General features: G+C 45.7%; 1 pseudogene; it reads left to right on the forward strand.

Moving 5' to 3' along the window:
- Window positions 1–7258: 7258 nt before the first annotated feature.
- Window positions 7259–8177, forward strand: LOC148594863 (uncharacterized; annotated as a pseudogene).
- Window positions 8178–8618: the final 441 nt, after the last annotated feature.

Here is an 8618-nt window from a genome sequence, read left to right on the forward strand (position 1 = left end):
TTGCTCTTAAGTCCTGTACCATTCTATAGGTTCCATCTGGTTTCTTGACTGGCAGGATGGGAGTATTGTATGGAGACATACATGGCTCCAAAAGTCCCGCTTCCAGCAGTGACTCAATAGTAGGTTGTAACCCTTTCCTTCCCTCTCGCGAAATAGGATACTGCTTTTTAGAGACTACCTGCCCTGGTTGCTTTAAAGTAATTTGGAGAGGTTTCATGTCTAACTTTCCATATTTTCCTGGAACTGCCCACAGTTCTGAGTTCACTTCAGCATAAGCTTTGTCAGACATTTTGCACAAAGTTACAGTAGTGCTAGCTTCTTTATCATCTCTTACAATGTTGATTTGCATTCCCATTTTAGCCATCGAATCCCTTCCCAGCAGATTGCAATCACGATTTGGGACAAAGAAAAAATCATGCATCTCAAATTTATTATCCACATCCACTAATACGGCTGGATAAGATGCACTTGCTTGTCTTTTCCACTTACCCCTTTGATAACCAAGGAGCCTTTTGACAATTGCCCTCCTTTTGGCATAAAGTTCAAAGTGGATCGAGAGGCCCCTGTGTCTATCCAGAAACACACTTCCTCTCGGTTCAGACCCACTCTACATGTTATCAAGGGCTCCCGCATAGTGGGTCCCTGGTACAATGGGAGCCCCCGACACCCCTAACAATCCATTTAAAATTCAATCAGTGAATTTCCTTTTCCTGAGGATCCATAGGCCTCTGTGGGCATTCCCTCCTCCAATGTCCTTCCTCTCTCCTGAAGGCGGGCTAAACTGACTCAAATATTTGGAGTCTATCACATTTTGGCCTGCCTGTGCGTGCTCGTCCTCCCATAATTGACAAGCTTTTTGCTAGATCATCCTCTTTCCCTGGGGTCCAAAAAGGTTTCCTAAAAGAAAATCCCAATTCTTCCAAGTGTAATCTGCATTTTTTGGGGGGGATATTAATCTATCTTTTCCCCGACTCCTATAGGATCATCTAAGTAAAGGGGCAGTTCTTTAATTCCCTTATATCTTGGGTGATCAGCGGCACAACCACAAATCCAAATCCTGCCTCCCCTCCTGGCCTCTCAGTGGAGCCTCTTATAGAGGCATTTGTCTTTGGGGGCTTTTGGTACCTTGTACTACTGCTTTCCTTTTCTTGTTTTTGAAAGGGACAAAATGTCCCATTCTTCCTCTTCTCTATCACTAGAAGCAGGAGGTGCAGAGGGGGCAGGAGCAGTGGCTCCTGATGATTCTTTCCCCCTCCTTCAGATTCCTGTTTCCATTTTTCTCCTCATCCTTTTGTTATATAGATTCCTGAGGTGTTGCCCTTAATCATACTGACCCACATTCTTTCTCGATGGGACCCTTCTCAGTATCGCTGAGAAACATGCACAAATCCTGACAAGGACTAGGGTCATCATCCAACCCCAGAGGGGGTCACCTAAATCCCCCTGGTAACATGTATTCTGGCCTAGCAGTCCTTTCCATCGGACCTAGTCCTTTCCATCGGACTTAGCACTACCCAGCCGTCCTTTCCATCAGACCTAGTCCTTTCTGTCGGACTTAGTGGTACCTAGCAGTCCTTTCCATAGGACCTAGTAGTCCTTTCCGTCAGACTACTTGAGGACCCCCCTGGTCCTACCTATGGATCCCCCTGATCCATTGCTCATACTATATGGGGTTAAGTCAGGGTCATCACCCCTTTTCCCAACATCCTCTTTTGGCTTCCCTTTGCTGCCTTCCATGGGCATCAATGTCAGGGTCGTCACCCCTTTTGTTCCCCACTGTCCCACAATACTCACCAGTGAGATTTCAGTGGTCCTTTCCGTCGGACCTAGTCCTTTCCGTCGGACTACTTGAGGACCCCCTTGCTCCTACCTGTGGATCCCCCCGATCCACTTCTCATCTGTCTCCGGACAGTCTCGGGAACCCAATCAGTCGTCCAGTGCTGGCTGCCGTCAAAGGGAGTCGATCACCAAAGGCTTTGGTGAGGCGCGCCGTCGACTCTGATCGCCGTCCGCTGTTCCCAGAAGGTGGAAGGATCCCGGATGAGCCCCCAATTGTGCAGAAAATCTCGCTGTCAAGAACTGAATGTCCAAAAAGGAGACAGAGCAGTCCTAAAACTTTATTTGAATAAAGAGAGAGTCCACCAGGCATATCCCTGTGGGGTCTCTCAAATTGCTGGAGTATGCAGCCTCCCTCCCGTTTTCCCCATTGGCCAAGGTACTCAGAAGTTTCAGCCTTCCCGGCCCGCCTACACGAAACTCCCTGCCTCCTTCCATCTGTTCTCACCTGAGGTCACCTGATTCCTTTGTCCCCCTTGCTGAAGGAAGGGGGAGAAATTTCCTTCTTGGCATATGCTCTTTTGTCCCAATCACTCATGGCTCTGCTCAGTCTCCCCCCTTTTTGTCCTGCTCATCAGCTAGACTGTGGGGGAATCCCCATATTGGTGAATACACAAACTTGTGTATTCTGCTCAGAGTGCATGCATGAGGGAGCTAGGGCTATTTAGTCTGGAGAAAAGGAGGCTCAGAGGTGACCTTATTACTCTCTAAAACTCCCGGAAAGGAGGTTGTAGCGAGGTGGGGGTTGATCTCTTCTCCAAAATAACTACCGAAAATAGGACAAGAGGAAATGGTCTCAAGTTCCACCAGGGGAGTTTCAGACTAGATATTAGAAAGAATTTATACATGGAAAGAGTAGTTAAACATTGGAACAGGTTGCCCAAGGAAGTGGTGGAGTCACCATTCCTGACAGTGTTCAAGAAATGTGTAGATGAGGCATTTAGGGACATGGTTTTGTAGGGATTAAATAGTTAATGTAGAGTGTATTAATAAGCCAGTCAATACTTAGTCTCTAAGTGCAAGGACTCCTGATATATGGCAAGTCAGGATGTTCTGCATGGAGGGGTTGCTTATCCAGAGGTCCCAGTCAGCAATAAAATATAGATAACATTGACATGAAAGCAGAAAAGGAAAACAGGAGGGGGAACATTTTTGGGGTAAGAACGGTATAAAAGAGGGACGACCGAAGCGGTCGGGGTCCGTGGTGTGACCCCTGCGTGGGAAAGCCCGGACCCCAGCTAGCTGGTAATACTTATTATCTTTCTCCTATTATTAAAAAGCACAATATATCGATGGTGTTTGCCTCTTTCTCCGTCGATTCGAAAACCGGACCTAACATTTGGGGGCTCGTCCGGGATTCGAATACGAGAAAGAAGAAAAAATAGAGAAAGATAATAAGTCAAGGGAGGCCTCAGGGGGTGAGAGTGAGCCGACAGAAATCCAGGTGGACGCACCGAAGGATAGTCGGCTGGAGTCTGAGGGAGACGTCCCTCAGACTCCCAGGAAAAGGAAGGGTGGTTGGTTAGGTTGGTTGGGTATACCGTTTCTCCTTAACGAAAGGAGACCGGTTTGGGAAGGGCGAATTCTGTTAATAATCGCCCTTACTGGTTTACTGGCAGTTGTATTAATTTTGGTTTTAAGCGACGAGCTTGATACAATGGGACAAGGGAAATCCACCCCTTTGTCATTTATGTTAAATCATTTTGGATATGTTAAGCATCAGGCACATGATTTATCTGTAGAAGTGTATAAAAACCAATGGGAGATATTTTGTAAAAGTGAGTGGCCAAGTTTTGACGTAGGCTGGCCGAGAGAGGGAAGTTTAGATTTAAAATTGGTAAGGAAAGTAAAAGAGGTAATAATGAGACCTGGGTCGGAAGGATACCCAGATCAATTTCCATATATAATCACATGGGAGGATTTGGTTTTACATCCACCCCCATGGCTGAAACCTTTTGTGGGGGGGAATGGAAAGGATGAAAAGGTTGATATTTACTTAATGAAAAAGGAACGGAAAAAGGCGGTATTATCAGATTTGACTTTATATTCAGAAATATTGGATGAAGAAAGCAAGCATAATCCCCCCCTTACGCACCTCCACCCGAGGCACGAAGGGAGGTGAGTAGTAGTGATCAAAGAAGGGAGGGAGGGGAAGACAGGGGCCCAGCGTTTGGGACTCGTCTCACCAAAGGGGAGACGAGGGAGGTGTGTCAAGCACCTCTCAAGCTTTCCCAGTTAGAGCAATTGGAACAACAGGGCCTCAGGGACAGTGTACGTATCAATACTGGCCATTCTCTTCTAGTGACTTGTATAATTGGAAAAGTCAAGACCCCTCTTTTTCCGAGAAGCCGGGAGCGTTGATTGATTTATTAGAATCCATCTTGTTTACACATAACCCTACCTGGGATGACTGTCAGCAGCTTTTAAAAGTGTTGTTTACGACTGAAGAGCGTGAGAGGATCCTGACCGAGGCACGAAAGTTGGTGCCGGGAGAGGACGGGAGACCCACCGTGCAACAAAACCTTATCGATGAAGGATTCCCATTGGTAAGACCACCGTGGGATTTTGAACAACCCAAAGGTAGGGAGCGTCTCCGAACATACCGGCAAATGTTGATGGCAGGGTTGTGGGCGGCGGCGCGTAAACCTACTAACTTAGCTAAAGTAAATGCTGTCAGGCAGGAAGCCGAGGAAAACCCTGCCGCTTTCTTAGAGAGAATATTAGAGGCGTTTAGACAATTCACTCCTTTAGATCCTATGAAGGAGGAGAATCGGGCAGCTGTCATCTTGGCATTTGTAAATCAAGCTGCACCAGATATAAGAAGGAAATTGCAAAAGATTGATAGGTTGGGGGAGCAAACTTTACAGGATCTTTTAAAAGTAGCAGAAAAGGTGTATAACAACAGGGAGACTCCAGAAGAAAAACAGGAAAGAATGAGAAGGGAAGATCGGGAATACCAGGCAAAAGAAAATCGGAGAAATCAAAGGGAAATGGCTAGGAGATTTTTTGAAGCAGGAGAAAAATCAGGGAGGCAAAGAAGGGGACCGTCACCCCCCAGAGGAGTTGAGGTACGGTTAGGAAGGGATCAATGTGCAATTTGCAAAAAGAAAGGACATTGGAAAAATGAGCATCTGGAAAAAGGAGAAAGGGGGCCACCTAGAGTACTGGTGGCAAATGAAGATAGCGACTGAAGGGGCCGGGACTCGAAACCCTTCCCCGAGTCTTAGATATAATTAGAAATGGAAGGGAAACGTGTAAAATTTCTGGTAGATACAGGGGCTGAATATTCGGTGGTAAATGAAGCAGCGGGGAAGCTATCGACAAAGAAAACTCGAGTACAAGGGGTAAATGGGAGTAAGGTGTATCGGTGGACATCAGAAAGGAAAGTAGATGTAGCTAATAGACAAATCACGCACTCTTTCTTGTATATACCGGAGAGTCTGGTACCATTAATGGGCCGGGATCTCTTAACTAAATTAGGGGTAAGGATATACTTTGAGGATGATGGAATAAAAATCAATGACCGGGAAGGACGACCGATTCAGGTCCTGACTGTTAGATTAGAGGATGAATATAGACTGTATAAAGAGAGGAAGGAAGAAATTGGACCAGAAACTCAAAAATGGATGAGGGAAATCCCAGAAGTATGGGCAGAGAATTCGGGAGTAGGAGAGGTTAAAGGGAAAACTCCTCTGGTCGTGGAATTAAAACCAGGAGCTCACCCGATTAGGGTTAAGCAGTACCCAATGACCCCTGAAGCCCGACAAGGGATAGCGAAGCATATTAAAAGGCTACTGAAAGCTGGCATTCTGCGTAAATGCAAATCTCCGTGGAATACTCCTCTACTGCCAGTAAAGAAGCCCGGAGGAGATTTCAGGCCAATTCAAGATCTGAGAGAAGTTAACAAAAGAGTGGAGGATGTGCATTCTACGGTCCCAAATCCATATACTCTGTTAAGTACAATGCCACCAGATATGGGATGGTATACAGTTTTAGACTTAAAGGATGCATTTTTTACCATCCCCCTGACGGAACAGAGCCAGGAAATGTTTGCTTTTGAATGGGAAGATCCCGAGAGCGGCTACAAGGGTCAGTTAACTTGGACACGATTACCACAAGGGTTCAAAAATTCACCGACTTTATTTAATAAAATACTGCAGGAAGATCTGAGTGAATTCAGGAGACAGAATCCTAGTGTGAAATTGCTTCAGTATGTGGATGATCTGCTGCTAGCAGCAAGAACGAAAGAGGAGTGCGAGGAAGGTACGAGGAAGTTGTTGCAAGAATTAAATAAACTAGGCTACCGAGTAAGTGCTAAGAAAGCTCAGCTATGTAGTCCGGAAGTAACATATCTGGGATATAAGATACGAGATGGTAGGAGATGGCTAACTGATGCCATGAAAGAGACTGTTCTTCGGATTCAGGAACCCAAATCTCCAAGAGAGGTTCGAGAATTTTTGGGGACGGTGGGTTACTGCCGTTTGTGGATACCTGGGTTCGCAGAAAAAGCAAAACCTCTGTATGAGGCGAGTCGAGAGGAACCAGACTGGCAGTGGACAGAAGCTATGAGAAAATCTTTTGAGGAAATGAGATTAACCCTGCTAGAGGCCCCTGCACTTGCACTCCCGGACCCAGCCAAGGATTTTCACTTATATGTGAGCGAAAATGCGGGAGTTGCCAAGGGAGTGTTAACGCAGAATCAAGGCCCTTGGAAAAGGATAGTGGCGTCCAGTTGCTGCAGGGTGGCCCTCATGTCTTAGAATTATTGCAGCCATGGCGTTAATGGTTAAGGACGCGGACAAACTCACATTTGGGCCAAAACTGTATGTAACAGCTCCCCATTACGTAGAGGCATTACTCAAACAACCTCCTGAAAGATGGATAACAAATGCTAGGCTGACTCATTATCAAGCCTTGCTTTTAAACCCAGGAAGAATTATGTATACGTCCCCAATGACTTTAAATCCAGCCACTCTCCTACCTAACCCAGAGTATGAAACACCTATGCATAATTGTCAGGAGGTGTTAGCTGAAACTGCGACAGTGCGGGAAGATTTAAAGGATGGGCCGCTGCAAGGGGGAAAAGTGTGGTTTACAGATGGAAGTAGCTTGGTCGAGCAAGGAAAAAGAAGGGCGGGAGCTGCAGTGGTAAACAGTAAAGGAGAAATAGTTTGGAGCCAGCGTTTACCAGACGGCACTTCGGCTCAGAGAGCGGAATTGAAGAGCAAAGTGCAGGAGAAGGACATTACGATACAGAAGGAAGAATGTTAATTCCCAAGCGGAAGGGACAGAGGATGGCGCAGCAGTTACATAGTACCACACACTTGGGGGAAAGAAAAATGGGACTGTTAATAGAAAAGTTCGGGTTGAGATTCCAAGATCAGAAGAAAATATTAAGAGAGATAATAGAAGGGTGTCAAGCATGTCAGGAAATGAAGCCATCAAGGGTCAGAAAGGTACATGAAGGTATAAGGGAGAGAGGTGGTGAACCTGGAAGGCATTGGGAAGTAGATTTTACAGAAATAAAACCAGGTAAATATGGGTATAGATATTTATTGGTATTAGTAGACACATTTTCGGGGTGGGTGGAGGCCTTCCCCACTAAGCGAGGAACAGCCCAGGTGGTAGCGGTCCCATATATGCAAACGGGACATTCTGTGGGACAAATGGGACAGTCGACGGGTTACAACAATGATTCCCTGCGGGATTACCCTTAGGAGCATATGGGGGGGATCCATCAGGACAGGTACATAAGAGTACAGATTTACTATGGAATAATGATACCGCTAAGGCCTTGCCAGATGGAGTGTTTTTAATTTGTGGGGATAGAGCGTGGCAGGGAATACCTAAGAATGCCTATGGGGGACCGCGTTATTTAGGGCAACTGGCAATGATAGCCCCGTCTAGAGCTAAGTTAACTATGAAACAGGAACAAAGAAGGCAAAAGTGTTCCCTTGGTTTAACACCGGAATGTAATGATAATGTACAATTAATATCTGTAACTGCGCGGGTCGCCTTAGCTATCTTTGTACCAGGAGCTGCAGCAGGAAATGCATTAAGGGAACTTTCGAAGTTAGCCTGTTGGAGTGAGAAGCAAGCAAATGTGACAACCGAAGTATTGGAACAACTCCTGCTCGATCAGAACAGCCTGCGACATGCACTACTACAGGATAGGGCGGCTATAGACTTTTTGCTCCTCGCGCATAGGCATGGATGTGAAGAGTTTGAAAGACTTTGTTGTTTTAACCGTCTGATCATGGCCAATCGATTCACCAACAGTTGCGCTGGCTCAAGGAACACATTCAGAAGATAACACGGGAAGAAGGACTGATGGACGGATGGCTAGAGTCATTGTTTGGAGGGTTACCTGGGTGGATATCAGGACTGATAAAAGAAGGATTGTGCATATTTGTAATTCTGTTATTGCTGTTACTATGTATCTGTATAATATGGAAATGCGTAATGGGGGTTATGGAAAAAGCTACAAATCGAGTTAATTCTATGCATATAATGCTTATGCGACAAACTCAGAAGAATCGAGAAAGGATTCTCTGATATGAACAAAAGAAAAAGGGGGGAATGTAGGGATTAAATAGTTAATGTAGAGTGTACTAATAAGCCAGTCAATACTTAGTCTCTAAGTGCAAGGACTCCTGATATATGGCAAGTCAGGATGTTCTGCATGAAGGGGTTGCCTATCTACAAGGTCTCCTGATATATGGCGAGTCAGGATGTTCTGCATGGAGGGGTTGCTTATCCAGAGGTCCCAGTCAGCAATAAAA

This window comes from Tinamus guttatus, unplaced genomic scaffold (genome assembly GCF_059628265.1).
Source record: "Tinamus guttatus ecotype Peru unplaced genomic scaffold, ASM5962826v1 Tinamus_guttatus_pri_ptg000192l, whole genome shotgun sequence".
In the NCBI taxonomy this organism is placed as follows: Eukaryota; Metazoa; Chordata; class Aves; order Tinamiformes; family Tinamidae; genus Tinamus; species Tinamus guttatus.